This window comes from Prionailurus viverrinus, chromosome X, assembly GCF_022837055.1.
Source record: "Prionailurus viverrinus isolate Anna chromosome X, UM_Priviv_1.0, whole genome shotgun sequence".
NCBI lineage: Eukaryota > Metazoa > Chordata > Mammalia > Carnivora > Felidae > Prionailurus > Prionailurus viverrinus.
Window position 1 is genome coordinate 51,349,130 of NC_062579.1, and position 27,818 is coordinate 51,376,947.

At 38.0% G+C, this 27,818-nt stretch overlaps 1 protein-coding gene and 1 pseudogene across 5 annotated transcripts in view; both read left to right on the forward strand.

Annotated features, from left to right (window-relative positions):
- The window catches only part of EDA (ectodysplasin A), a 430,954-nt gene that overhangs the window by 54,400 nt on the left and 348,736 nt on the right, over positions 1 to 27,818 (forward strand). The gene's annotated exons all lie outside the window — the stretch shown is intronic.
- On the forward strand, positions 7,350 to 7,922 carry LOC125157622 (60S ribosomal protein L12-like; annotated as a pseudogene).

Below are 27,818 nucleotides of genomic sequence, written 5' to 3' on the forward strand. Positions count from 1 at the left end.
ACCCTCCAGTTCCATCCACGTAGTTGCAAATGGCAAGATTTCATTATTTTTGATTGCCGAGTAATACTCCATTGTATGTATGTACCACATCTTCTTTATCCATTCATCCATCGATGGACATTTGGGCTCTTTCCATACTTTGGCTATTGTTGATAGTGCTGCTATAAACATTGGGGTGCAACCTTGAAGGTTGTGGTCAGAGAGTGTCATGTTTGAATTAGTGATTTTGGAGTGGTAAAGGGTGATGATAATTTCCAAGGTGGGTGTGGGGTGTGGGTGGCTGACATGGAATGGAAGAGAAAGTCATTGGAGATGAAGAGGTTAAGGAACTGAGAAGTCTCGGTGCATTAGATGTGCTATACCACACTTTCCTTAAGTTATCTTCCTTTTAAATGGTAATAAAAATACACCTGACACCCAGCAAATTTTTAATCTATTAAAAAAATCATTTAGAGTCAGTTTGTGAAGTAAGGTTGAATACATTCTATACTCTGAGGCAATTCATGGGAGCTAATAATGTTCATTAACTATTTTCTCTATGTTTAGTAGTTTTACTACGAAATTTATTATTGAATCAAGCTTTTTTTTTGGTGGAGGATGGGATCTTTATTAGCGTTCACAAGAGACACATTTAACTGTCAGGTCTAGGATGGGTATTCTAGGCTATTCAACCTCTATTCTCCAAGGAATTTGAAGAGCTCTCGGAATGGATATGTTAAATTAGCGACAGCAGTAAGAAAGATGTGTGGATTTTCAATCTCTGCTTCTCTCCTATCTCCTTTGTCTTGGCACATGCTCAAGTTTCCTTTTCTAAAAAAACATTTCCTCAAAACCTGCTTCTCCTAAAGCCACCCTCTCAACTCTCTTCTTCCTTTCATTGCTATAAATATTTACTTTCCTCTTTATTTGTTGGAGATCGCTATTTTTCTTGAAATATGTTTTTCTTGAAAAAATATTGTTGGGAAATATATTGGAGAGTAATCCTACCTTTGTAACATACAACTTTTGTCATTTGAGGGTATACTTTTCTCTGTTTGCATGTATGTATATATTTTTTCACAGTTTTGATCAGACTATTAAGTCTTATGAGGATAAAAGGCCTGTTTTATCTGCCACTGTATAATGTAGTATGTGCCTGTAATATTAAGGAGTGCTCCATAATTGAATGTCAAATAAATAAATGGTATATGTTTTAAATTTACATTTTGATTTTTCTACCTAACATATCAAACATTTCCTATTTCTTCATATTCTTTATATTTAACAAGTATTTTATTATTTTAGCATATCATCAATTACTAGACTATTTTCCTATAGTTGGATATTTCTAATAGTTTATAATTTTTTATTATGACTGACAACAATGAAATGTATGTCTTCCTGTGCTCATGTATTTGTTTGCTGTCATTCTTTTGTTGAACCATTTTTTGAGATAAATTCCAAAGAGTGGGGTTATTAGGCAAAAGACTATGAACATTTTTACGCTATTAAGCCTACTAAAAGAATTGTACCTTTCATTTTTAAATGCCTTAGAATTTGGCTTCTACCCTTGCCACTTCAATGAAACACCTCTTCTCAAAGGTCACGAATGGCTTCCTAATTACCAAATCAACCCTCTTGACTTTTCTTGCAATATTTAATACTGATTTACTATCACTTTCTTGAAAGTCTCTTCTCTCTTGTCTTGATGATATGACATTGTTTTGGCTCTCTTTCTACTTCCCTGATTTTTTTTTCATTGAACTTCCTAAATGTAGCCTTTCCCAAAGTTCAATTCTATCTGCTTCAACACTATTATCTCTATATCTTTAGTTTTGACCTCTTTCTTAAGCTCTAGACTTGCATTGCTTGATCTCTCATTAATGCTCCCATATCATATGTCATCATGTCTAACAATGAATTAATTTTCCCTCTCCAATCAGTTTCCTGTATTTTATCTCTGATAATGCTACTGCTATCCCTGGAGTCTGGACACCATGGAGACATTTTGATCATTTTTCCTTCCTTGCTCAATCTATCACATCAGTTGCCTTGCCCTATTATATAAATTCTAATTTTGCAGTGTCCATGTTTCTTTCACTTAGTTTTTCCTGAATTCATTAATTTATTCATTTGTTCATTTATTCAATACTTATTGAGAACTGTCACATGCCAGGCACCATTCAAAGCACTAAGGATATGGCAGTGAACACACCAGACAAAAATCTTGGCCATCTTTTAGCTGATATTCTAATGGAGGAAGACACACAAGCAGATGAGTAAAATAGAATGTCACGTAATGAAAGTTTTATAGGGAAGTTGGATAGGGAAGATTGGGACAGAATGTGTATATGTGCACAATTTGAAATGGTATGCTCCAAGAGAGCTAATTGACATTTAAGCAGAGATTTGAAGGAGGTCAGGAAAGGGCCAGACAGATATGGTAGGGCAAAAGTGGAGCATTCCAGGCAGAAGGCCCAGCAAGTGGAAGGCCTTGAGATGGAAGAGAACATGTGTTCCAGAAATAGCAAAGTGGCAGTGTGATGAAGCTGAGTGAATAAAACAAAGAGTAGTAGGAGGTATGGTCAAAGAGGTAAATGGAGAGGCCAGACCATGTAGGGCTTTGTAGGCCATTGTAAGGACTTTGGGGTTTTTTTGTTTGTTTTTTACATTTTTGTTTATTTTTGAGAGACAGAGAGACAGAGCACAAGCGGGCAAGGAGCAGAGAGAGAATGAGACACAGAATCTGAAGCAGGCCCCAGGCTCTGAACTGTCAGCACAGAGCCCAATGTAGGGCTCGAACTCACAAACTGTGAGATCATGACATGAGCAGAAGTCAGATGCTTAACCAACTGAGCCACCCAGGTGCCCCAAGACTTTGGCTTTTTACCATGAGTGAAATGGGTAGCCATTGGATAGTTTTGAGAAAAGGAGCAATCTGATTTGACTTTTTTATTAGGAAAGCTCTGGCTATTGGCTTGAGACTAGACTATAGTAGGGCAAGGGTAGAAACAGGGACTAAGTAAAGAGATATTGCATTAAGCCAGGTGAGAGTTGATGATGGCTTGGATGAGGGTAGTGATAGTCAAAGTGGTGAAAAATTGTTGGATTCTGGATTTGCTTTTGATTGGATATGGGATATGAGAGGAAAAAGAGGAGTCAAAAATGCCTCCAAGGTTTTGGCCTGAACTGGAAGAGAATGTGGTTTTCAATAGTGTGTGTGTGTGCACATGTGTGCGCACACATTTTATCTCTAGTTTCTTGGAACTCCCATAAATTGTTATGTCATAAATTATTATGTCATGTTACCTGTTAGGTTACATTATGTTATTTTCCTTGATTACTTTTCACCAGGGCTATGTCAATAATCTTAATAAAAATATTCAGTGGTAAATCTGATCTCCTCTTCTAGCCTTTCTCCTCACTCCAGTTCATCCTCCTTAAAGTGAGGCATTAATCATATGATCATCTTCAGTGACTTCCAATTGCATTTAATTCAGCAGACAGACTCTTCTGTCTTATATTCAAGACGTTCCATAGTATAAGCATGACCTATTTCATCAGCTCTGTCCTTTACTATTCCCTTATATATTCCAAGTAAATTGGCTTACTGCTCCTTGAATATAGTGCTTAACATGTTATAGATCATGTTTATATGGTATATGATAATGGGTAAGATCACAGTCTACAGCATGGACACCCCAGGTTTGAATTGTGATTCCATTTCTCATTGTGTGCTTTTGGGCAGTTTATTTCACCTCTGTGTCTTAGTTTTCTATCTGAAAATGGGGGGGGGGTAATAGTAATCTACGTCATAGAGATGTTTTGAGGATGAAAAAGATTTTAATTTTTTTTTAACTTTCACTCATTTTTGATAGAGCAGGAGCGGGGGGGGGGGGGGCGGCGTGCAGAGAGAGAGGGAGACACAGAATCTTAACTAAGCAGGCTCCAGGCTCTGAGCTGTCAGCACAGAGCCTGATGCGGGACTCAAACGCACAAACCATGAAATCATGACCTGAGATGAAGTCAGAAGCTCAACCGACGGAGTTACCCAGGTGCCCCAAGGATGAAAAGATTTTATATGTAAAGCACTTAAACAGTGCCTACTACAAGTGCTCTAATGTGTTAACTGTTACTGCTGTTATTAGTTACTATTTTTGGTTATTCTCATTCTCCTCTCCCACGATCTCATCACCCTCACCACCTTAATATCAGCTCCATAAAGGCGGGAATTTTTGTTGTGTTCACTGTTGTATCTATCCCCAGTAACTACAGTAGTGACACATAAGAAATGCTCAGTAAATATTTGTGGAATGAATGACTGCATTTTCCTCAGCTTGAGATGCCGACTACTGTTGCCTCTTCTTCCTGTTCTCTTAAAAACCCATCCAGCCTGTAAGGCTCATCATGAATGCCATTTATTCCATGGAACTCTTTGTTACTTTCTGATCCTTCTCCCAAAACTAAATCTCTTTCTTTCTTTGAACTCCCATTATATCTTGTTTATGTATTTCTTACATCCCTTACCTTTCTTTGCCTTTTATCTTAGTCATTTGTATCTAATCTTGCCTACTAGATATTAAGTTCTTAAAGCATGGACTGACTGTGTATTACTCATTTTATATCCCCTGTAGTGTCTACTATAATGCCATGAATATGCTAGATGCTGAATAAACATTTGCTGATTGAATTGAATTTGTTCTCTCATTTATATCCTTAGTTTTATATGAAATTTCAGATTTCTTAGTCATGCTTCCAAAGCATTAAATCACAATGCAATTTATCTCTTAGGTATCCTAAGTGTTCAGGTTTAGAAAGACTATACTTTTTTTTTTTATCTTCAGTTGCAGAAGGAGTAGATTTATCTTAATCAAACCTTGTTTTAACTGCCTAAGGACTTTGTGCCAGATCGTAAATTGTTGCAATGGTAAAAGGGAGGTTTTATCAAATATGGTATCATACAGCTGGAATTCAGTGGTCCAGTGACTTCACCAAAGAACTAGGATGAAGAAAAAAGGCTTTGTGCAGATAAAGTATGTGTCACAAAATCCATGCACTTAAGCTCATGCACTTTATAGGGTAAGCTCCTCAAATCCTCACTCATAATTTATTTACTCATCATTTTGCTTAAATCATGATTATCAGATTTTCCAGCCAACAGCTATGGAGAGGCAATTTAGAAATGTTAGAAAGGCTCATAGAAGATAGGTGGGAGGGACAGCTGACTGTAAGGAAGGAGACAGCAAAACCAAAAAACAGGCCAAGGACTCACAGCAGTGTGGGACTAATAGCTCTATATTGCTTAAATAGGCCTTGAGGGCATTGGTGTGTTATAACATAATATGGTAATTATGTTCATAATAATGACCCAAATTCATAAAAAAATGAGTAATTTCTGATCATCCACATATTCTATTTATGAAAATAAGCAGTGAGTATTGTGTTTAGATTCCTACCCATCAAATTAAATTAAAAATGGTTTATTTATAAGGTCATAAGACTTTAATGAGGTGGACAACTTGGATAATTCATGCCTGACAGGTTATAGATAATCAAGGTTTCCCTGCATTTAGTATATACTTTCTTGTTGAGGTTCCTCTAACTAAAATTGAAAAATAGTTGAGAGGCAGCATGAGGCAGTAAATCCATAAAAATGAATTGTTCATCTACATTTATAACATAGGAAATATGATTATAGAGCAGATGTTGTCTGAAATGCTGTATGCTCAATCATGTTAGTGTTTATTTGATAAGGAATGCCATTTGTTTAGCTTTGCTCATTTATTCAGTGACTGTGGCCTGGAATTTTATTAGATGCTGTACCCAACAGAATATTGAGAGAGCCAAAACTTGAAGGAGATTGGATAAGAACTTGGAACTCAAGCTTGGGAAATGAAAATGGAAAGAAGTCTTTAATTTGGAAAGTTTTCAATTTTAAACCTCTTGGTTTTGTTTTATTTAGTTTATATATGGGTACTGGAACACAGAAGCGACTGTGTGGCAATATTCATTACTTTTTAAACTTTTTTTCTGAAAACTTTCATTTTCCTAAAAGTCTTTTCAGTGACTACCCAGGGAGAGAAAGAGCCAAGAAAATTTCCTGAAATGGAACCATTTACAACTAATGTGGTTCTGAATAATGGAGTAAACTAAAATTTAATTTTAAAAGTACTTTAATACTGAACAGCTCTTATATTTGAAATAAATTATTCAACTAATTTTTTACTCTCCCTTGGAGCCAGTTAGCAAATATCTTTTGTGTTGTAGCAAGACTACAGCAAATGATTTCATGGGAACATTTATTCAAATATTGTATTTTATTAGCTGGTAATATCTGGGCCTTTGTGATATAAAAATGAGCACAATAAATATTTGAATGAATAGATTTATGACCTAGATAATTTGGAAGAATAATTTAAAAACTTGGATTAACTGTGACATCTAGAACTAGCATTTTAGGCCATCTTGCAACATACTATACAATTCAAGATACAGTGAAACAGATTTTGAAAATTAAGACCTTAAGCAGTATATTTTAGAAAGAACTTTATTTTTAAGAATAAGATAAATTACGTTCCTAACACTGCCACCCAAATATTTTTGTGTATATTTTACCCTCTTGAGAAAAGCAGAAGAGGATTTTTGACTGTTGTCAATGGAGGATAAGAGTTTTTAACTTCTACAAACTACACAAGCAAACTGTAGTCAGTTCAGAAGGATGCAGTATGTTATGTAGCATTACAGGTTTTTATGATTTCTATAGCCTTTAAAATTTTTTTCATTTATTTAAAAATAACAATAATAGGGACATCTGGATGGCTCTGTGGGTTAAACGACTGACTCTTGATTTCATCTCAGGTCATGATCTCACCGTAGTGAGATTGAGGAGATTGAATCCCGCATGGGGCTCCGCGCTGGGCTTGGAGTCTGCTTAAGATTCTCTCCCTCTGCTGCACCCCTGCCCCCACACACATGCAAATGCACTCGTGTTCTCCTATAAGTAAATAAAAATAATAATAAACCCAATGCATGTTAACATAAACATTTTAATGAACAAAAACTATAATGTCTTCTGCTTCATCAAGAGAATTCTTTTTTTTTAATTTTTTAATGTTTATTTCATTTATTGATATTTTGAAAGAGAGAGAGAAAACGTGAGTGTGAATGGGGGGAGGGACAGAGAGAGGAGAGAGAGAATTCCAAGTAGGTTCCCTGTGCTGTCAATAGCAAAGCCCAACATGGGGCTGGAGCCCACACACTGTGAGATCATGGATGACCTGAGCTAAAATCAAGTTAGTGGTCCAACCAACTGAGCCATGCAGGTGCCCCATCATCAAAAGCATCCTTAAGTGAGCTTTTTTTGGCTTTCGGCTCGGAGGAGGCGATGGTGCAACAGTCTTCGGTGGTCCCGAATCCGGGTTCATCCGACACCAACCACCTCCACCATGCTGCGTAAGTTCTACCCCAAAGAGACCAAAGTCATATACCTGAGGTGCACCAGTGACAAAGTCGGTGCCAAGTCTTCCCTGGCCCCGAAAGTCAGCCCGCTGGGTCTGTCTCCAAAAAAGGTTGGTGATGACATCGCCAACCGGTGATTGGAAGAGTCTGAGGATTACAGTGAAACTGACCACTCAGAACAGACAGGCCCAGATTGAAGTGGTACCTTCTGCCTCTGCCGTGATTATCAAAGCCCTCAAGGAACCACCAACAGACAGAAAGAAGCAGAAAAACATTAAGAACAGTGGAAATATCACTTTTGATGAGACTGTCAACATTGCCCGACAGATGCGGCACCGATCCGATTGTTAGCCAGGGAACTCTCTGGAATCATTAAAGAGATTCTGGCCACTGCCCAGTCTGTGGGCTGCAATGTTGATGGCCGCCACCCTCATGACATCATAGATGACATCAATAGTGGTGCAGTGGAATGCCCAGCTAGTTAAGCACTGCAAAAGAAAATATTTTAATAAAGGATCCTTTGACAACGAAACCAAACCAAAGAGCCTCCTTAAGTGAGATGGTATTTATTTTGCCCCAAGTGCATTGTGGTAAAGAATATAATGGCCAGTAGTATAGTTTGGTGCCCCACCTTCATCCATGACATGGTGCCAGCAGTTTTACTCATTACTGCTTTTATTTTAATCAACAGTTTTATTAAGATATAATTCACATACCATACACTTCACCCATGTAAAGTGTACAGTGAGTTTTAATATATTCACAGAATTGTGCAGTCATCACCAAAATCAATTTTAGAGTCACAAAAAAGCCCCATATAGATATAACGTATATATAACTAATCACTCCCATTTCCCTCTAATCTTCCTCTCCTCCAGCCTCCAAAAACCGTTAGTGTACTTTCTGTCTCTATAGTTTGGACTTTTCTGGACATTGCATGTAAATCGAATCATATAATTTTTTTTATTATTTTCTTTTTCACTTACCATACTATTTAAAGGTTCGTCCATGTTGCAATCAGTATTTTATTGTTTTTGTGGTGAAAGAATATTCCATTGCATGGATTCTATATTTTGTTTATTGATCCATCAGTGAATGGATGTTTCAGTTGTTTCCACTTTGGGCAATTATGAATAATGCTGCTATGAGCAACTGTGTACATGTTTTTGTGTGGACATTTGTTTTCAGTTCTCTTATATACCTAGGAATGGAATTTCTGAGTCCTATGCTAACTCTATGTTTAACATTTTGAGGAACTGCCAGACTGTTTTCCAAAATGACTGCATCATTTTACATTCCCACATACAAGGTTTCCAATTTTTCCCACATTTTCTCCAATACTTGTTATTATCTGTCTTTTTTATTAAATCCATCCCAATGAAGTGGCATTTCAATTGTGATTAAAGAAAATTTTTTTAATCTTTATTTATTTTTGAGACAGAGACAGAGCACAAACTGGGGAGGGGCAGAGAGAGAAGGAGACACAGAATCCGAAGCAGCCTCCAGGCTCTGAGCTGTCAGCACAGAGCCTGACACATTGCTTGAACTCACAAGCTATGAGATCATGACCTGAGCCCAAATCGGATGTTTATCCGACTGAGCCACCCAGGTGCCCCTCAATTGTGATTTTTATTTGTATTTCCCTAAAGACTGATGATGTTAAGCATCTTTTTATGTGCTTACTGGCTAATTGTATATCTGTTTTGGGGAAATGTCTGTGCATATTCTTTGCCTATTTTTTAATTGAGCTATTAATATTTTTTAAATTTTTTAAATATTTATTTTTGAGAGAGAGAGAGAAACAGAGCATGCGTAGGGTAGGGGGCAAAGAGAGATGGAAAAAACACAGAATTCAAAGCAGGCTCCATGCTCTGAGCTGTCAGCACAGAGCCCGATATGGGGCTTGAACCCACAAGCCATGAGATCATGACCTGAGCCAAAGTCTGATGCCCAACTGACTGAGCCACCCAGGCCACCCAAGCTATCTATCTTTTTATTGTTGAGTAGTAAGTTATTTATATAATCTGGATAAGAGTCCCTTATATATCTGTGACCCCAATTCTGTGAGTTATTTCACTTTCTTAATCGTGTCCTTTGTAGCATAAAAGTTTTAATTTGGGGCCACCTGGGTGGCTCAGCTGGTAAAGCATCCAACTCTTGATTTTGGCTCAGGTCATGATCTTGGTTCATGGGATCAAGCCCTGCTTCAGGCCTTCTGCTGTCAGCGCAGAGCCTACTTTGGATTCTCTCTCCCTCTCTTTCTCTACCCCTCCCCTGTTCATGCTCTCTCCCTCTCAAAATAAATATTTTTAAAAGGTTTTAATTTTGATAATGTCCAATTTATTAATTTTTTTCTTTTGCTGCTGTGCTTTTGGTGTCATTTTTAAGAAACTATTGCCTAACATGGGTTCACAAGGATTTTTACTCCAGTGTTTTCTCCTAAGGGTTTTATAGTTTTAGCTCTTACACTGAGGTCTGTTACCCATTTTCCGTTAATATTCTTGTATGGTATGAATAAGGGATCCCATTTCATTCGTTTGCATGCCGGTGTACACTTGTCCCAGCACCGTTGTTAAAGACTATTATTTTCCCCCATTGAATTGCATGGTCTTGGCATGTTAGTGGAAATCAATTGATTTTAAATGTAAGGGTTTAGTTTTGGACTCTCAACTGTACCCCATTAATCTGTATGTCTATCCTTCGACCAGTTCCATTGTTAAATATGTCTACCCTTATGCCAGTACCATACTGTCTTAATTACTTTGTAGCTTTGTAGTAAGTTTTTATTGTTTTTTAAATTAAATTAAATTTATTTTAATCTAATTTTAAGTTTTTTTTATTTTTTATTTTTTTAATATGAAATTTATTGTCAAATTGGTTTCCATACAACACCCAGTGCTCATCCCAACAGGTGCCCTCCTCAATGCCCATCACCCACCCACCCCTCCCTCCCACCCCCATCAACCCTCAGTTTATTCTCTTTTTTTTTAATTAAAAAAATTTTTTTTTAGGGTTTATTCATTTTTTAGAGACAGAGCATGAGTGGGGGAGGGGCAGAGAGAGAGGGAGACACAGAATCCAAAGCAGGCTCCAGGCTCTGAGCTGTCAGCAGAGAGCCTGATGCGGGGCTTGAACCCACGAACTGTGAAATCATGACCTGAGCTAAAGTCAGACGCTCAGCTGACTGAGCCACCCAGGCGCTCCAATTTAATTTTAATTTATCCATCTATTTTGAGAGAGAGAGAGCTCCTGCAAGCAGAGGTGGGGCAGAGAGAGAGAGAGAGAGAGAGAGAGAGAGAGAGAAGGAATGAATGAATGAATGAATGAATGAATGAATGAATCCCAAGCAGGCTCCACTCAGCCAGCTCTGAGCCCGAGGTGCGGCTACAACAAACGGTGAGATCATGACCTGAGCCCAAATCAAGAGTCACATGCTTAACTGACTGAGCATCCCAGGTTCCCCTGGGTTTTAAAATCAGGAAATGTGAGTTCTCTAACTTTATTTTTCAAAATTGCTGTACCCCTTGGATTTCCATATGAATTTTAAGATCAGCTTCACAATTTCTGCAAAGATTCTGACTGGGATTTTGATAGGGATTATGTTGAATCTATAGATCAAGTTGGGAAATGTTGCCTTCTCTTTAAAAAATGTTTTATTTTATTTTTGAAAGAGAATGTATGTGAGAGTGGGGGAGGGGCAGAGAAAGAGGGGGACAGAGGATCTGAAGTGGGCCTTACGCTGGCAGCAGAGAGCCTCTTGTGTGTGACCTCATGAATGGTGAGATCATGACCTGAGCCAAAGGCCTGGAGGCTCAACCAACTGAGCCATCCAGGAGTCCCGGAAATGTTATCATCTTAACAGTATTAGGTCTTCTACTCTGTGAACACGCAGGTCTTCATTACTTTCTTTCAACAATATTTTGTAGTTTTTGGCATAAGTTTTGCACATCTTTTGTCAAATTTATTTTTCTTTCTTTTTTTAATGTTTATTTATTTTTGAGGGAGAGTGACAGAGCATGAACAGGAAGGAGACACAGAATCCAAAGCAGGCCCCAGACTCTGAGCTGTCAGCCCAGAGCCCGACGCGGGGCTCAAACCCACCAATTGTGAGATCATGCCCTGAGCCAAAGTTGGACACTCAACCAACTGAACCACCCAGACACCCCTGTCAAATTTATTTCTAAGTTATTTTATTTTATTTTATTTTATTTTATTTTATTTTATTTTATGTGTAGCTTTATTATAATTGGCATATAAAATTATGTACATTTAATGTGTACAAATGATGACTTTATATACATATATTTCAAAATACCACAATAAGGCTAGTTAACAGCTATGTCACCTTATATAGTTACCTTTTTTTTGGTGTGTGTGGTGAGAATTTATAAGATTTACTCTCTTGGCAACTTTCAAGTATACAATACAGTATTTTTAACTATAGTCACCATCCTACATTCAGTCCCCAAAACTTATTCATCTTTTAACTGGATGTTTGTATCCCCCCCACAATTCCCCTGGCACTGGCAACCACCAATCAAGTCTCTTTCTCTAGGAGTTGAGGGTTTTTTTAGATTCCACATATAAGTGAGTTCATACAGTATTTATCTTCCTCTGTCTGACTTATTTCATTTAGCATGATGCCCTTCAGGTCCATCCATTTTCTCAGGATTTCCTTCTTTTCGTGACTGAATAACAACATTCTATTATATGTATAGAATGTTCTGTATAATATTATACACACACACACCACATTTTCATTGTCCATTCATCCATTGAAGGACATTTAAGCTGTTTTTATGTCTTGACTCTTGTAAATAATGCTGTTGTGAATGTGGGGGTTGCACATCTCTTCATGATGGTGATTTTATTTCCTGTAAATATATACTCAGAGCAGGATTGCTGAATCACATGATCTATTTTTTTAACTTTTTCTTTTAATTCCAGCTAGTTAACATACAGTGTTATATCAGTTTCAGGTGTAGAATATAGTGATTCAACACTTCCATACATCACCCAGTGCTCATCACAAGTGCACTCCTTAATCCCCATCACCCATTTCACCCTTCCCCCCACCTACCTCCATTCTGGCAACCATCTGTTTGTTCTCTATAGTGAAAAGTCTGTTTCTTGGTTTGCCCCTCTCTTTTATTTTTCCCTTTGCTCATTTGTTTCTTAAGTTCCACATATGAGTGGAATCATATATTGTCTTTCTCTGACTTACTTCACTTAGCATTATACTCTCTAGCTCCATCCATGTCATTTCAATTGGCAAGATTTTATTCTTTTTTATGACTGAGTTAGCATTCTATTGTGTGTGTGTATGTATGTGTACGTATGTATGTACACACACACACACCATGTCTTCTTTATCCATTCATCAATCAGTATATACTTGGTTGCTACTATATCTTGGCTATTGTAAGTAATGCTCCTATAAACATAGGGTGCATGTATTCCTTTGAATTAATATTTTTGTATAATTTGGTTGAATAACCAGTAGTGCAATTCCTGGATCATAGGGTAGTTCTATTTTTCACTTTTTGAGGAATATCCATTCTGTTTTTCACTGTGGCTGCACCAGTTTGCATTCCCACCAACAGTGCAAGAAGATACCCCTTTCGCCACATCCTTGCCAACACCTGTTGTTTCTTGTGTTGTTGATTTTAGCCATTCTGACAGGTGTGAGGTGATACCTCATTGTAGTTTCGATTTGCATTTCCCTGATGATACTGATAGTGAGCATCTTTTCATGTGTCTGTTGGCCATTTGGATGTCTTCTCTGGAGAAATCTGTGTTCATGTCTTCTGCGCATTTTTTAATTGGATTATTTGCTTTTTGGGTATTAAGTTGTGTATGTTCTTTATATAAGTTAGATATGAGCCCTTTATCAGATATATCATTTGTAAATATCTTCTCCCATTCAGTAGCTTGCCTTTTAGTTTTGTTGATTAATTCCTTCACTGTGCAGAAGGTTTTTATTTTGATGTTGTCCCAATGGTTTATTTTTGCTCAGGAGCCATATCTAGAAGAAAGTTGCCACAGTCAATGTCAAAGAAGTTACTCTTCAAGGATTTTTATGGTTTTAGCTCTCACATTTAGGTCTTTAATCCGTTTTGCATTTATTTTTGACGTGATATAAGAAAGTGGACCAGTTTAATTCTTTTGCATGTTGGTGTTCAGTTTCCCAACACCATTTGTTGAAGAGACTTTTTTTTCCATTGGATATTCTTTCCTGTTTTGTCAAAGATTAATTAACCATGTAATTGGGCATTTGCTTCTGGGTTTTCAATTTTGTTCTATTGACCTATACGTCTGTTTTTGTGCCAGTACCATACTGTTTTTTATTACTACAGCTTTGTAATATAATTTGAGGTCCAGAATTGTGGTGCCTGCAACTTTGCTTTTCTTTTTCAAGATTCAGGTCTATTTGGCTATTTGGGGGTCTTTTGTGGTTCCATACAGATTTTTGGATTGTTTCTTCCATTTTTTAAAAATTTAATTTTTTTTAAAGTTAAAAATGCTGTTGGCATTTTGATAGGGATTGCATTGAATGTGTAGATTTCTTTGTGTAGTATAGATAAAAGTATTTGTTCTTCCTCACATGGTAATTCTATTTTTAATTCCTTGAGGAACTTCTGTATTGTTTGCAACAGTGGCTATACTAATTTACATTCCCAACAACAGTGCACAAGGGCTTCCTTTTTTCTATGTCCTCACCAGCTCTTACCATTATCTTTTTTTAATAATTTTTTAAATGTTTTTATTTATTTTTGAGACAGAGAGAGACAGAGCATGAGCAGGGGAGGGGCAGAAAGAGAGGGAGACAGAATCTGAAGCAGGCTCCAGGCTCTGCATTGTCAGCACAGAGCCCGACACAGGGCTCGAACTCACCGACTGTGAGATCATGACCTGAGCTGAAGTCGGATGCTTACCCGACTGAGCCACCCAGGTGCCACGCCCCCTTCTCCTGTTATCTTTTTGATAATAGTCATTCTAGCAGATGTGAAGTAGCATCTCATTATAGTTTTGATTTGCATTTCCCTGATGATTAATGATGTTGAATACCTATTCATGTACCTGTTAGCCATTTGTATACCATCTTTGTAAGAATATCTATTTAGGTCTTTTGCCCATTTTTAAATTGGATTATTGTGTATATTTTGGTTTTGATGGTATTGTAAATGGTATAATTTTTTTTTTTAATTTTTTTTTTCAACGTTTATTTATTTTTGGGACAGAGAGAGACAGAGCTTGAACGGGGGAGGGGCAGAGAGAGAGGGAGACACAGAATCGGAAACAGGCTCCAGGCTCCAGGCTCCCAGCCATCAGCCCAGAGCCTGACGCGGGGCTCGAACTCACGGACCGTGAGATCGTGACCTGGCTGAAGTCGGACGCTTAACCGACTGCGCCACCCAGGCGCCCCGTAAATGGTATAATTTTTAAATTTCATCCCTAGTTGTTTATTACAAGTATAGATATACAACTAATTTTGTATATTCATCTTTCATCTTGTAAACTTGCCACATTCATTTATTCTAGTAGTTTTTTGTGGATTCCTTGGCATTTTCGTTATTTACCATCATGTCATCTGCAGGTAGAGATAGTTTTTTTTTAAATGTATATTTATTTTTGAGAGAGAGAGAGAGAGACAGTGTGAGAGGTGGAGGGACAGAGAGAGAGGGAGACCCACAATCCGAAGCAGGCTCCAGGCTCTGAGCTGTCAGCACAGAGCCCAACATGGGGCTCAAACCCACAAATTTGTGAGATCATGACCTGAGCTGAAGTCCAATGCTGAACTGACTGACCCACCCAGGTTCCCTGAGATAGTTTTACTTCTTTTCCAGTCTGGATGTCTTTTTTTTTAATTGCTTTATTTCATAAACAGAATCTCTACCACAGTAGTGAGTAGAAATGGTGAGAGCAGACAACCTTGGCTTGTTCCTGTCGTTCATCATTGAGTATTACATTAACTTAACTCTAGGTCTTTCCCAAGTATCCTTTATCCAGTTGAGGAAGTTCTCTGACATTCCTAATTGGTTGAGTGTTTTTATCACAAAACGGTGTTGAATTTTGTCAATATGTTTTTATGGCTTTTTAAATATTCATATGTTTTTTTTCCTTTATTCTATATATATGGTGTATTTCGTTAACTGATTTTCTGATGTTAACCCTTTTATTCCTGGGATAAGTCCCACTTGGTCATGGTGTAAAATCCTTTCTATACATTTCTGGATTCAGTTTGGTAGTATTTTGTTGGGGATTTTATGCCTATATTCCTGAGATACTGGTCTATAGTTTTCTCATGATATCTTTGTCTGGTTTATCAGGGTTACACTGACCTCATAGAGTAAGTGGGGAAGTGTTTCTTGCCTTCTGTTTCACGAAGTGTTTGTGAAGGATGGGTGTTAATTGTTCTTTGAATGTTTATTAGAATTTACCAATAAAGCTGTCTGAGCCTAAGCTTTTCTTTGTGGGCTCTTTTTTAATTATTAATTTAATCTATTTACTTGCTATAGTTCTATGCAGATATTCAATTTATTTTTCAATCACTTTTGGACATTTGTGTCTTTCTAGGGATTTGGCTATTTCAGCTCAGTTATCTAATTTGTATACATACAGTTGTTATAGTATTTTTTTATATCTGGACAGTCACTAGAAATGTCCTCTCATTCCCAATTTTAATAATTTGATCCTTTTTTTTTGCTATATCAGCCTAGCATTTGTCAAGTTTATTGATCTTTTCAAAGAATATAAATGGCCTTTTGATAAAGGAAGCAACAAATTGAAAATTAGAAGGCAGCTAAGTAACCACTATATAATGGTCTCACTGGTAGTGTGTTCTTGGCTACATGTTTCTTTTTTTTTAATTTTCTTTTTAATTTTTTAAAATTTACATCCAAAGTAGTTAGCATATAGTGCAACAATGATTTCAGGAGTAGATTCCTTAGTGCCCTTTACCCATTTAGCCCATCCCCCCTCCCACAACCCCTGCAGTAACCCTCAGTTTGTTCTCCATATTTATGAGTGTCTTCTGTTTTGTCCCCCTCCCTATTTTTATATTATTTTTGTTTCCCTCTTGGCTACATGTTTCTTAACATCTTGGAGCCTCAGTTGCTTCATTTATAAAATGGGGCAATGAGGCTTGCCTCACAGATTTGACTATAAGATTAAATGAAATAACATGTAAAATTTCTAGTACAATACTTATGCATGGTAGTCTTTCAACAATGTCTCATACACTTTTTTTCTATACCATTATGCTCACCCTTGTTTAACTGCATTACTCTCTGGTTACTAGTCTAATTTAATAAACATTAGAAACGACTTTTTCTAATAATGTCTAAAAATATTTTTTTCTGCATTGTCTGCTTACCATAAAACCAAGTTGACATTCATTTTCATGAAGACCTTGGGACACACCAATTTCTTAATGTAATCAGGTGAAGAAATAATGATAGTTTAATGTAGGTGACTCTAAAAGCACAAATGAGATCCTATATAATAAATAACTAGGCTCTGTATTATTTTCATCTTTTTCTCATTTCAGTAGTAATTGCATTTTCCTATCAAATATCCATAGAGATGGGGTGCCTGGGTGGTTTACTCTGTCGGTTAAGCATCCGACTTCAGCTCAGGTCATGGGCTCGTGGTTCATGGGTTCCAGCCCTGCTTTGGACTCTGTTCTGACATCTCAGAGCCTGGATCTTGCTTCAGATAATGTGTCTCCCTCTGTCACTGCTCCTCCCCTGCTCAGGCTCTGTCTCTCTTAAAAATAAATAAACATTAAAAAATATATATCCGTAGAGATAATATCTCTCTTCTTGAAGGGGATCACCATCTCTAAGATAACTTGAGCATTTTTGAGAGATAATTATGACCTTTTAATGAACCTCATGATAATTTAGTACTATTATAAAAGTTGTCGAAACTCCCTTTAAATTGTGGTATATAAGTTATTTAAGTAAAGAAAGGGATCTCTGGGGGAGTGGGGGAGAAATGTACCTCTGATCCAATTTTACTTTTTATTAAAAGTGTCTACCTCCTTTTATTAGAATTTGCGTTGTCTCTTTCCTGAGTATCTTTTGGCCTAATTTCCATAGTTGTGTATCCTCATTGCTTGCTAGTAACTTGGGAAAACATTTTTCTAATAAACTTTGAGTCAATGAAGAGCGACTCCTTTTTACGATATTGAAAGTTATTGTCACAATTATGAACTCAGTGTTTGGTACAGATGTTTTACATTCTTCTGAAATGAGGAGCATTTGATAATGCCTCACTTCATATGTGTCTGGCTAGCTGTGGTAACATGTATCTCATGAGCACTATCACTGGCTTTACCCTGTGGATGATCAACATAGCTGGAAAATTTGAATTGCAAAGTAGGGTTATGGCTAAGTTATGACTGGATTTCTGTGGCCCACCCTGACACATGCAGAACATAAAATGGATGAGGTTTTTAGGGAGATAGTGGGGTTCATGGGGTCTGGGGCCAACAGCCAAGAAAGAATTCTTGAAGACGTCTTTGGTGCAAAAAGGTGACTTTATTAAAGCATGGGGACAGGACTCATGAGCAGGAAAAGCTTCCCCCGGATCATGAGGAGAGACTGGTTTTATACTATGGAATTGGGGGAGATAAAGTCCAGGGGAAGTTTCCAGTGATATTTTCATATGCTGAAGAAGACTCACAGAATACTGGAGGCCTAGTTATTGTCAAGCTAAGGTTGTTTTTCCTTCTAGCAAGGCATTAGCATTAAGACATTAGGGAGTTCCTGGAGAAACATTTTGCCCTGCCAGCCTCAAGTATTTGTCAATGGGCTGCAGGTTATAAGGAAATTTATTTCTATCTGCCATTTCCTTCTGCCTCTGTTCCCCACATCACTATGGAGGGGTGATGGAGACTTAGGTCTTGCATGGTAATGATCTCTATGAGTTAACCATTTGTTTCCCCCTTTCCTTTGTTCTTGGGCAGCCAGGAGTGTGGAGGAGTATCACACATATCCCACCTGGGTCAGGGGGATGTTTGCATCCTATCAGCTTGCCTTATGCTCCCTCATCAAAAATGATCATGATTCTAGTGTTGATGATAGGAAAGCATTCCATCCCCTCTGGGCCCGTATCTGTAGAGTTCCCAGGGGTGACTTCTTATCTCAATAGATCCCTAACCCCATCCAGAAGACACTTTTCCCCCCTCTGGGATACAGACAGTGATGACTCCTGAATGGATGAGAATACCTTCCCAAGAGACCTCCCTTTTATGTACTCATGTACTTTACTAGCAATATGATCTTAGGAAAAATTTTCAACTTCTCTGAGCTTCAATTTTCATATGTATAAAATGCATATGAAATGTAATAACAGGGTGGTTGTGAAGTTTTATTTTATTTATTTATTTTTTTAATTTTTTTTCAACGTTTATTTATTTTTGGGACAGAGAGAGACAGAGCATGAATGGGGGAGGGGCAGAGAGAGAGGGAGACACAGAATAGGAAACAGGCTCCAGGCTCTGAGCCATCAGCCCAGAGCCCGACGCGGGGCTCGAACTCACGGACTGCGAGATCGTGACCTGGATGAAGTCGGACGCTTAACCGACTGCGCCACCCAGGCGCCCCTGTGAAGTTTTAATAAGATGTGTGTAAAGTACTTACCATAGTGCCAAGCTATTTGTAAGGAATCTTTATCAAAGTAACTTACCTCCTAAGACCCACCTGGATGTAGCAACAGGCTCAATAAAGCTTTCTCAGACTACATTTAAATTTTTGGATTTTAGACTATTTGATCTTAAATCTGGTATAAATTTTTTGTAAATTTATGCAAGCTAATTTGCTAGTGGTAACAAACCATGCTTGTTTACCCTGTCCTGTTATTGTAACTAGCTCCTCTATTGATGGTCTTTTTATTTTGGTTTCTGCCCAGCCTGTGACTATGCTAATTAATATACTGTCACCAGCTTTTATAATCCTGCTATGTTCCAGATAATGCCACTTACATATCAAGAGGATCAGGCCTCCAGCTCAACCAGGCCAAAAGTATCTTACCAATAAAAGTAGATCCTGTTGAGTGGCACATTATTGTGGTAGCAGGAAATTAATCTCAGTAGATGAAGAGATTCTTGTATTATAAAAGGCTTACATCTACTTTGGTGTTATTACCAGAGTATGTTTCTGGACCCCATAGGCTTTTATAATTAGAAGATACTTTAAAGATTATCTTCTCCCATTCAGTAATGATATCAGACATATATTGAGTTTTTATTGTATGCAAGACACAGTGATAAATACCCACGTGCATCATTTAATTCTCCCTACCTGCAGAAGTATCCTATTGTTAACTGAAATTTCATAAATGAGGAAATAAATCAGAGAGGTTAACTTGCCCAGGTTTACATAGTTAAGAAGTAAGATTCAGGTTTCACACCCAAGTCTGGTTGCAGAACTGCATTCCTCAATACACTATATAGTTACTCTCCCGTGCTGCAAGTATCCCTTCTAGAGTATTCCTGCAAGATTATTCTGTGTTCTGCTTGAATATCTTCATGGATGGTCTGTTGACTATTCTCCTGAGGCAGCTCTTTCCATTATTTGATAAATTTAGTGGCTAGTGGGAAAAACGTTGAGCTAAAGTCTGATTCTTTGTAATAACAAAATCATGGACTATGAGAGTAGGAGGGACTGGAAGATTGTCTTATCCATTCTCTTCATTTTACAGATGAGAAATTTCAACCTTAATGATGGCAGGTAGACAAGATCTCACAGGACTTCCAGAAATTTTGTCCCCTGGAGCCTGACAGAGTAACTCAGTTCTCTATTCTTCAGATCAGTACTTTTAATGTTTAAGATAGCTTTTATTTTCTCTTAATTTTACATTTATGCCAAACATCCCCAGTTTTTTCATTCCTTCTTTATAAAAGTGATTTGCAGGATTTTTATTATTCTGGAAACCATACTTGGAACCTACCCTCGGTTGTTTATTTCCTCCTTAAAAATGGAGCATACAGAACTGAACCTCATACCGTAGAGATTATTTGTCCAGCCTAGAGTACCATGGAATTGTACCTTCCTTTAATTCAGTCAGTAGACTTCTACTTGTATAGACTAAGATTACTGTACACTTTTCTTTCCAACGGCTGTTGTATAAATTGTGGCTATATCAAAGGAATCATTTCTGAGGCAAGAGACATTTCTGAAATCATAGTTCTGAAGCTCTCATTCAAGAATTCTTTTTTTCAGCACTGAATGTCTGCATGCTGGTTCTATCAGTAATCTATTTGCTTAGAGACTGATGTAGTGGAAAGATGAAATGGCATTTGTAATTGTGTATTGGATATTTTATATTTACATACATACATTTCAGTGATTAATTTATATGCACCAACATTTTCCACATCTGCTGTTCAAATCTTATCTAGAAAGACTAGCTTATAGAGCGCTGGCTTCAAATGAAATTGTGAAGCTAATTCTTATCTGAAGCCTAAGTGAGGAAAGGCTTTTTTCCCCAAACAAAACCAAGGATAGTCCTAAATTAAATGAAAATGAATTAAATGGAAATCAAGAGCTTATTCCCTCCTCAGCTTTGTTCTCTTTGCCCCCCAGGAAGAAGGAAGAGGGTAGCGTAGCCTGTGGGAGAAGACTGCTGGAGTGAGAGGAGCCCACCTACAACTAATCTGTTAGTTAGATACCTGACAGTATCATTAAAAGTAAAGGAATTATAGGGGCGCCTGGGTGACTCGGTTGAGTGTCCGACTCTTGACTTCGGTTGACTTCTGTGCTGACAGTGCAGAGCCTGCTTGGGATTCGGTCTCCCTCTCTCTCTTCCCCTCCTTCGCTTGCTCTCTCTCTCTCATAATAAAGAAAAAAGAAAAATTATAGAACAAAGAGAGGATCAGTTTTTATCATATTTTTACTTGTCTTTGTTATGAAGTTTTTGGAGTAACAGTGGGGTTCATGGGGTCCAGACCTGAAGGCCAAGAAAGAATTCTTGAAGACGTCTTTGGTGCAAAAAGGTGATTTTATTAAAGCATGAGGACAGGACTCTTGGGCAGGAAGAGCTTCCCCCGTACCATGAAGAGAGACTGGTTTTATACTATGGAGTTGGGGAGGTAAAGTCCAGGGGAAGTTTCCAGTGAGATTTTCATATGCTATAGAAGACTCACAGGATCCTGGAGGCCTAGCTATTGTCAAGCTAAGGTGGTTTTCCCTCTAGCAAAGCATTAGCATTAAGACAGTAGGGAGTTCCTGGAGAATCATTTTACTCTGTCAGCCTCAAGTATTTGTCAATTGGCTGTAAGTTATAAGGAAATTTCTTTCTTTCTGCCATTTCCTTCTGCCTTTGTTCCCCACATCACTATGGAGAGGTGATGGAAACTCAGGTCCTGCAGGATAATGGTCTCTATCAGTTAACCATTTGTTTTTCCCCTTTTCTTTTGTTCTTGGGCATCCAGGAGTGTGGAGGAATATCACACAAATGGGGGGCGGGGGGGGGGGAGCTGGGGAGGAAAGGGGATGTTTGCTGCTTGTCAGCTTGCCTTATGCTCTCTCATCCCTTGGATTATCCAGGACAGATTTTGAATAGGAGGGAAGCACTAAGGATTGAGCCTCCCTTTACCCCACTTTAGGTGATATCAGAATTATTTTGTTACATTAATGTTTTAACGCTTAAATGTTTACTTATTGTACTATATAGAAGAACTGTCATTTGGAAATATTTAAGGTTTTATTGCCTTTGAAAAACCTCAGCTTCCATGACTACACTTTTTTGTACCTCAATTTCCTTATCTATAAAATGAGGATAAGAGTACTTAGAATTCTCCCTAGCTTCCCAGTCCCCTCATACAGAAATTTCACTGTCTTTCCACTTAACTTTTATACTGCTTTAAACCACTCCTAGTAGCTCACATAAAATTGTGTAAATTGTGGTTACATGTATTATGTTATATATCTCCTACTAAATTACAGTTTCTTGAGGTCAGGAATTAGTTGAGTTTTGATCTTTTTACCTTCATAGTTTCTGGTTTAGTGCTTATATATTAAATACACTTGAACATTTATTGTAATAATTTTAGGTGCCTTCTTTAAATCATGATTTTTGTCTCATCTTCTAATAAAATAGCAGGAATTTATTTAGGCATATGGAGCAGCATGAACAAGAAGTAAGTAGAAAAAAAGGGAAAAACGAGAACAAAATAAATATACTTGACATAAGAGAAGAACCAAGTTAGGAAGCACACAAGGAATGAAAAATGTGTATGGTTTAAATTTTAAGCAGGAAAGCATCAATGACTATCTTTTTTTTTTTTTTTAATTTTTTTCTTCAATGTTTATTCATTTTTGGGACAGAGAGAGACAGAGCATGAACGGGGGAGGGGCAGAGAGAGAGGGAGACACAGAATCGGAAACCGGCTCCAGGCTCCGAGCCATCAGCCCAGATCCCGACGCGGGGCTCAAACTCATGGACCGCGAGATCGTGACCTGGCTGAAGTCTGACGCTTAACCGACTGCGCCACCCAGGCGCCCCAATGACTATCTTTAAGTTCGAGGGAGAGGAGTAAGTCACATTACTCTTAGTGATAAGTGAAAATCAACTTGATTAGACATGGTCACAGTGTTGGAGAGGAGCAAAATTACAAGATATGGGACAGTGAGATGTCCATCACCAGTGTGAGAGAACACTCAAGTCATAGTTCTTTGTATCTCTAATAGTTAATTAGTAATAGTTCTCAACTGCTTTGAGTATGCAGAAATCTAAGAAAGCAAGTGCTTTGGAATCCAACAGCCTGCCTTTGGAGTTGAGGGAGATAAAGACAAGAGGAAGTTTCCAAAGGGATTTTCATATGTTAAAGAAGACCCACCGGATACTGGAGGCCTAGCTATTGTCAAACTAAGGTTATTTTTCCCTCTGAAAAAGCATTAACATTAAGACCCCAGAGAGTTCCTGGGGAACTGTTCTACTCTACCTGCATCAAGTATTTGTCATTGGACTGCCAATTATAAGGAAATTTAATTTTATCTGCTGTCTTTGTTCCCCCTATCACTATGGAGGGGAAGGTGATGTTGGGGCTCCAAGAAACAGTCTATAAGTTTCTGGACATAAGCCTATTGATAAGACTACCTTTTTCTTATAATTTACTGAGACATTTGCAAACTGATGGAGACTGGGGTCCTGTGATCTCTATCAGTTACCCATTTGTTTTCTTTCCTTTCCTTTGTTCTTGGCCAGCCAGGAGTGCCTGAGGGATATCACACATATCCCATCTGAGGGAGGGGGTGCCATTTGCAGGGTGTCTGCTGGCCTTTATGCTTCTTCATCATCTTCATCAAGTTTATTTACAGTGGGAAAGTGAAGAGATATAATAAAGTAGGAGGTATGACCATAGGTACTATGTCAGAGAGCTGGGTGACATGGAGAGAATGATGTTAGACTGGGAAGGGTTAGATGGAGTAATAATAATTAATTTTAGTGTACAATTATTATTATTAACAATATGTTTAGCACTTAATTTATGAATTGTTTTCCAGTACATTATGTCATTTGGTGCACATTTCACTTCAACCTACTCCAATCCTCTGGAATCCAATCTGATTGATTTTGGCATACATGGAAAAGCTGTTGTTTAGTCAGGATAGTTTAAAAGACAGAGAAAAGAGTAGTGATTGTAAAACCTGTCACCTCTTCCCCTCCCACTTCCCCATACTCACTCTCTAATACCTATGACTGGAAGAGGGTTGACTTTAGTTTGCTTACTAGAGGATATGACAAACACATTCACCCTTTTCTCTTGCTCTCATTTTTGTCACCCACACAGAGCCTTTATTTTTTTGGAGTAGCACTTAAATGGAGCAATGTTTCAGAGTTCATGTGTAGAATATAGTCTTTGAGGCTTGGGCTTAAAACTTCAATGAAACCACAAGAAAGTAATCAGGAACATCATTGAGCATGTGGAACAAACTTGTTAAATTTGTTTTGGGAAAACAGTAACTGGTTTTAAGGTAATAAATCAGCTTCAGGTTTACTGTTCCATAATCAGGGTGGAAACAAGGGAGGGAAGAATTGTAGGTTTTCTGATGGTATCTGAGAATACAAGTGCTATCTCTAATATGGCTGATTCCAATGGGGAATGGAGGAACCTCTTCCTTCTCATATCCAGCAAAACTGGGAAGCTTGTCTTTAGCTCTCCTGTGAGGCAGATGAGTTCAAAAGAAGCTGTTCCCGGGGCGCCTGGGTGGCGCAGTCGGTTAAGCGTCCGACTTCAGCCAGGTCACGATCTCGCAGTCCGTGAGTTCGAGCCCTGCGTCAGGCTCTGGGCTGATGGCTCAGAGCCTGGAGCCTGTTTCCGATTCTGTGTCTCTCTCTCTCTCTGCCCCTCCCCCGTTCATGCTCTGTCTCTCGCTGTCCCAAAAATAAATAAACGTTGAAAAAAAAATTAAAAAAAAAAAAAGAAGCTGTTCCCTTCATCTTGTGTATGTTGTACTAGATAGCAATATTTCAAACTATCATAAAATAAGGGATTTGAGGGATGATATTAAAGTCTAGTATGTACTGCATGAAGAGGCATAATTTATATTAACTACTGATCTTTTACTTAAGACATAGCTGGACAGATGTATTTAGTATAGGACTCTTACTGGAAAAGATTGAGTTTTCCCTCCTCTATCTAAAAGAGAGATCAGAAGTGTCAGAGAATCTCTGTGTTAGAACAGACATGAAGATCATCCACCTTAAGTCCCCATCTCCTCTGTGAATCGCCTCTATAATATCTCTACCAAATTGTCATCATCCTAGGCTTGAAATGTGTCAGTAATGAAGAACATGCCCTCACCAGAAATGGCCTATGTCATTTGCAGGCCAGTCTAGTTGTTAGAAAAGTCTTCCTTAATTAATACGGCCATCAGCTAGCCTGTGCCTCTCCTATACAAACTCACAAGCTTTCTTCTATTTGGCAGCCATTCAGATAGAAGACAGAAATCACCACGGCCTCCTCAATTATCTCTCACCTGCTCTAGACTAAACATCTTCCAAATGTTCCTTTCTTTGTTGCACTTCTCATACCATATTATGGTTATAATTTTAAAGCTCTATTTTCCACACAATCCTCTGATTTGTGAACTCCATGGACTGTATCTTATATTTGAGTGTGTGTGATATATAACAAGTGTTTGAATGAGACAAATATGGTATTAAATCCTTCCTAGGCTACTCTTGTTTGGATGTTCTCTGATTTATTCTTCATTAAACAAATATTTACTGAATGCCTTCTGTGTTTTATTTTTTTATTTTTTATTTTTTTCTCATCCCGATAAATCATTTTATTTTTATTTTTATTTTTTTCCAATATATGAAGTTTATTGTCAAATTGGTTTCCATACAACACCCAGTGCTCATCCCAAAAGGTGCCCTCCTCAATACCCATCACCCACCCTCCCCTCCCTCCCACCACCCATCAACCTTCAGTTTGTTCTCAGTTTTTAAGAGTCTCTTATGCTTTGGCTCTCTCCCACTCTAACCTTTTGGTTTTTTTTTTCTTCCCCTCCCCCATGGGTTTCTGTTAGGTTTCTCAGGATCCACATAAGAGTGAAACCATATGGTACCTGTCTTTCTCTGTATGGCTTATTTCACTTAGCATCACACTCTCCAGTTCCATCCACGTTGCTACAAAAGGCCATATTTCATTCTTTCTCATTGCCACATAGTACTCTATTGTGTATATAAACCACAATTTCTTTATCCATTCATCAGTTGATGGACATTTAGGCTCTTTCCATAATTTGGCTATTGTTGAGAGTGCTGCTATAAACATTGGGGTACAAGTGGCCCTATGCATCAGTCCTCCTGTATCCCTTGGGTAAATTCCTAGCAGTGCTATTGCTGGGTCATAGGGTAGGTCTATTTTTAATTTTCTGAGGAACCTCCACACTGCTTTCCAGAGCGGCTGCACCAATTTGCATTCCCACCAACAGTGCAAGAGGGTTCCCGTTTCTCCACATCCTCTCCAGCATCTATAGTCTCCTGATTTGTTCATTTTGGCCACTCTGACTGGCGTGAGGTGATATCTGAGTGTGGTTTTGATTTGTATTTCGCTGATGAGCGATGTTGAACATCTTTTCATGTGCCTGTTGGTCATCCGGATGTCTTCTTTAGAGAAGTGTCTATTCATGTTTTCTGCCCATTTCTTCACTGGGTTATTTGTTTTCTGGGTGTGGAGTTTGGTGAGCTCTTTATACATTTTGGATACTAGCCTTTTGTCCTATATGTCGTTTGCAAATATCTTTTCCAACTCCGTTGGTTGCCTTTTAGTTTTGTTGGTTGTTTCCTTTGCTGTGCAGAACCTTTTTATCTTCATAAGGTCCCAGTAATTCACTTTTGCTTTTAATTCCCTTGCCTTTGGGGATGTGTCGAGTAAGCGATTGCTACGGGTGAGGTCAGAGAGGTCTTTTCCTGCTTTCTCCTCTAAGGTTTTGATGGTTTCCTGTCTCACATTTAGGTCCTTTATCCATTTTGAGTTTATTTTTGTGAATGGTTTGAGAAAGTGGTCTAGTTTCAACCTTCTGCATGTTGCTGTCCAGTTCTCCCAGCACCATTTGTTAAAGAGACTGCCTTTTTTCCATTGGATGTTCTTTTCTGCTTTGTCAAAGATTAGTTGACCATACGTTTGTGGGTCTAGTTCTGGGGTTTCTATTCTATTCCACTGGTCTATGTGTCTGTTTTTGTGCCAATACCATGCTGTCTTGATGATGACAGCTTTGTAGTAGAGGCTAAAGTCTGGGATTGTGATGCCTCCTGCTTTGGTCTTCTTCTTCAAAATTCCTTTGGCTATTCGGGGCCTTTTGTGGTTCCATACGAATTTTAGGATTGCTTGTTCTAGTTTTGAGAAGAATGCTGGTGCAATTTTGCTTGGGATTGCATTGAATGTGTAGATAGCTTTGGGTAGTGTTGACATTTTAACAATACTTATTCTTCCAATCCATGAGCAGGGGATGTTTTTCCATTTCTTTAAATCTTCTTCAATTTCCTTCATAAGCTTTCTATAGTTTTCAGCATACAGATCCTTTACATCTTTGGTTAGATTTATTCCTAGGTATTTTATGCTTCTTGGTGCAATTGTGAATGGGATCAGTTTCTTTATTTGTCTTTCTGTGGCTTCATTGTTAGTGCATAAGAATGCAACTGATTTCTGTACATTGATTTTGTATCCTGCAACTTTGCTGAATTCACGTATCAGTTCTAGCAGGCTTCTGGTGGAGTCTATCGGATTTTCCATGTATAATATCATGTCATCTGTAAAAAGTGAAAGATTAACTTCATCTTTGCCAATTTTGATGCCTTTGATTTCCTTTTGTTGTCTGATTGCTGATGCTAGAACTTCCAACACTATGTAAAACACCAGT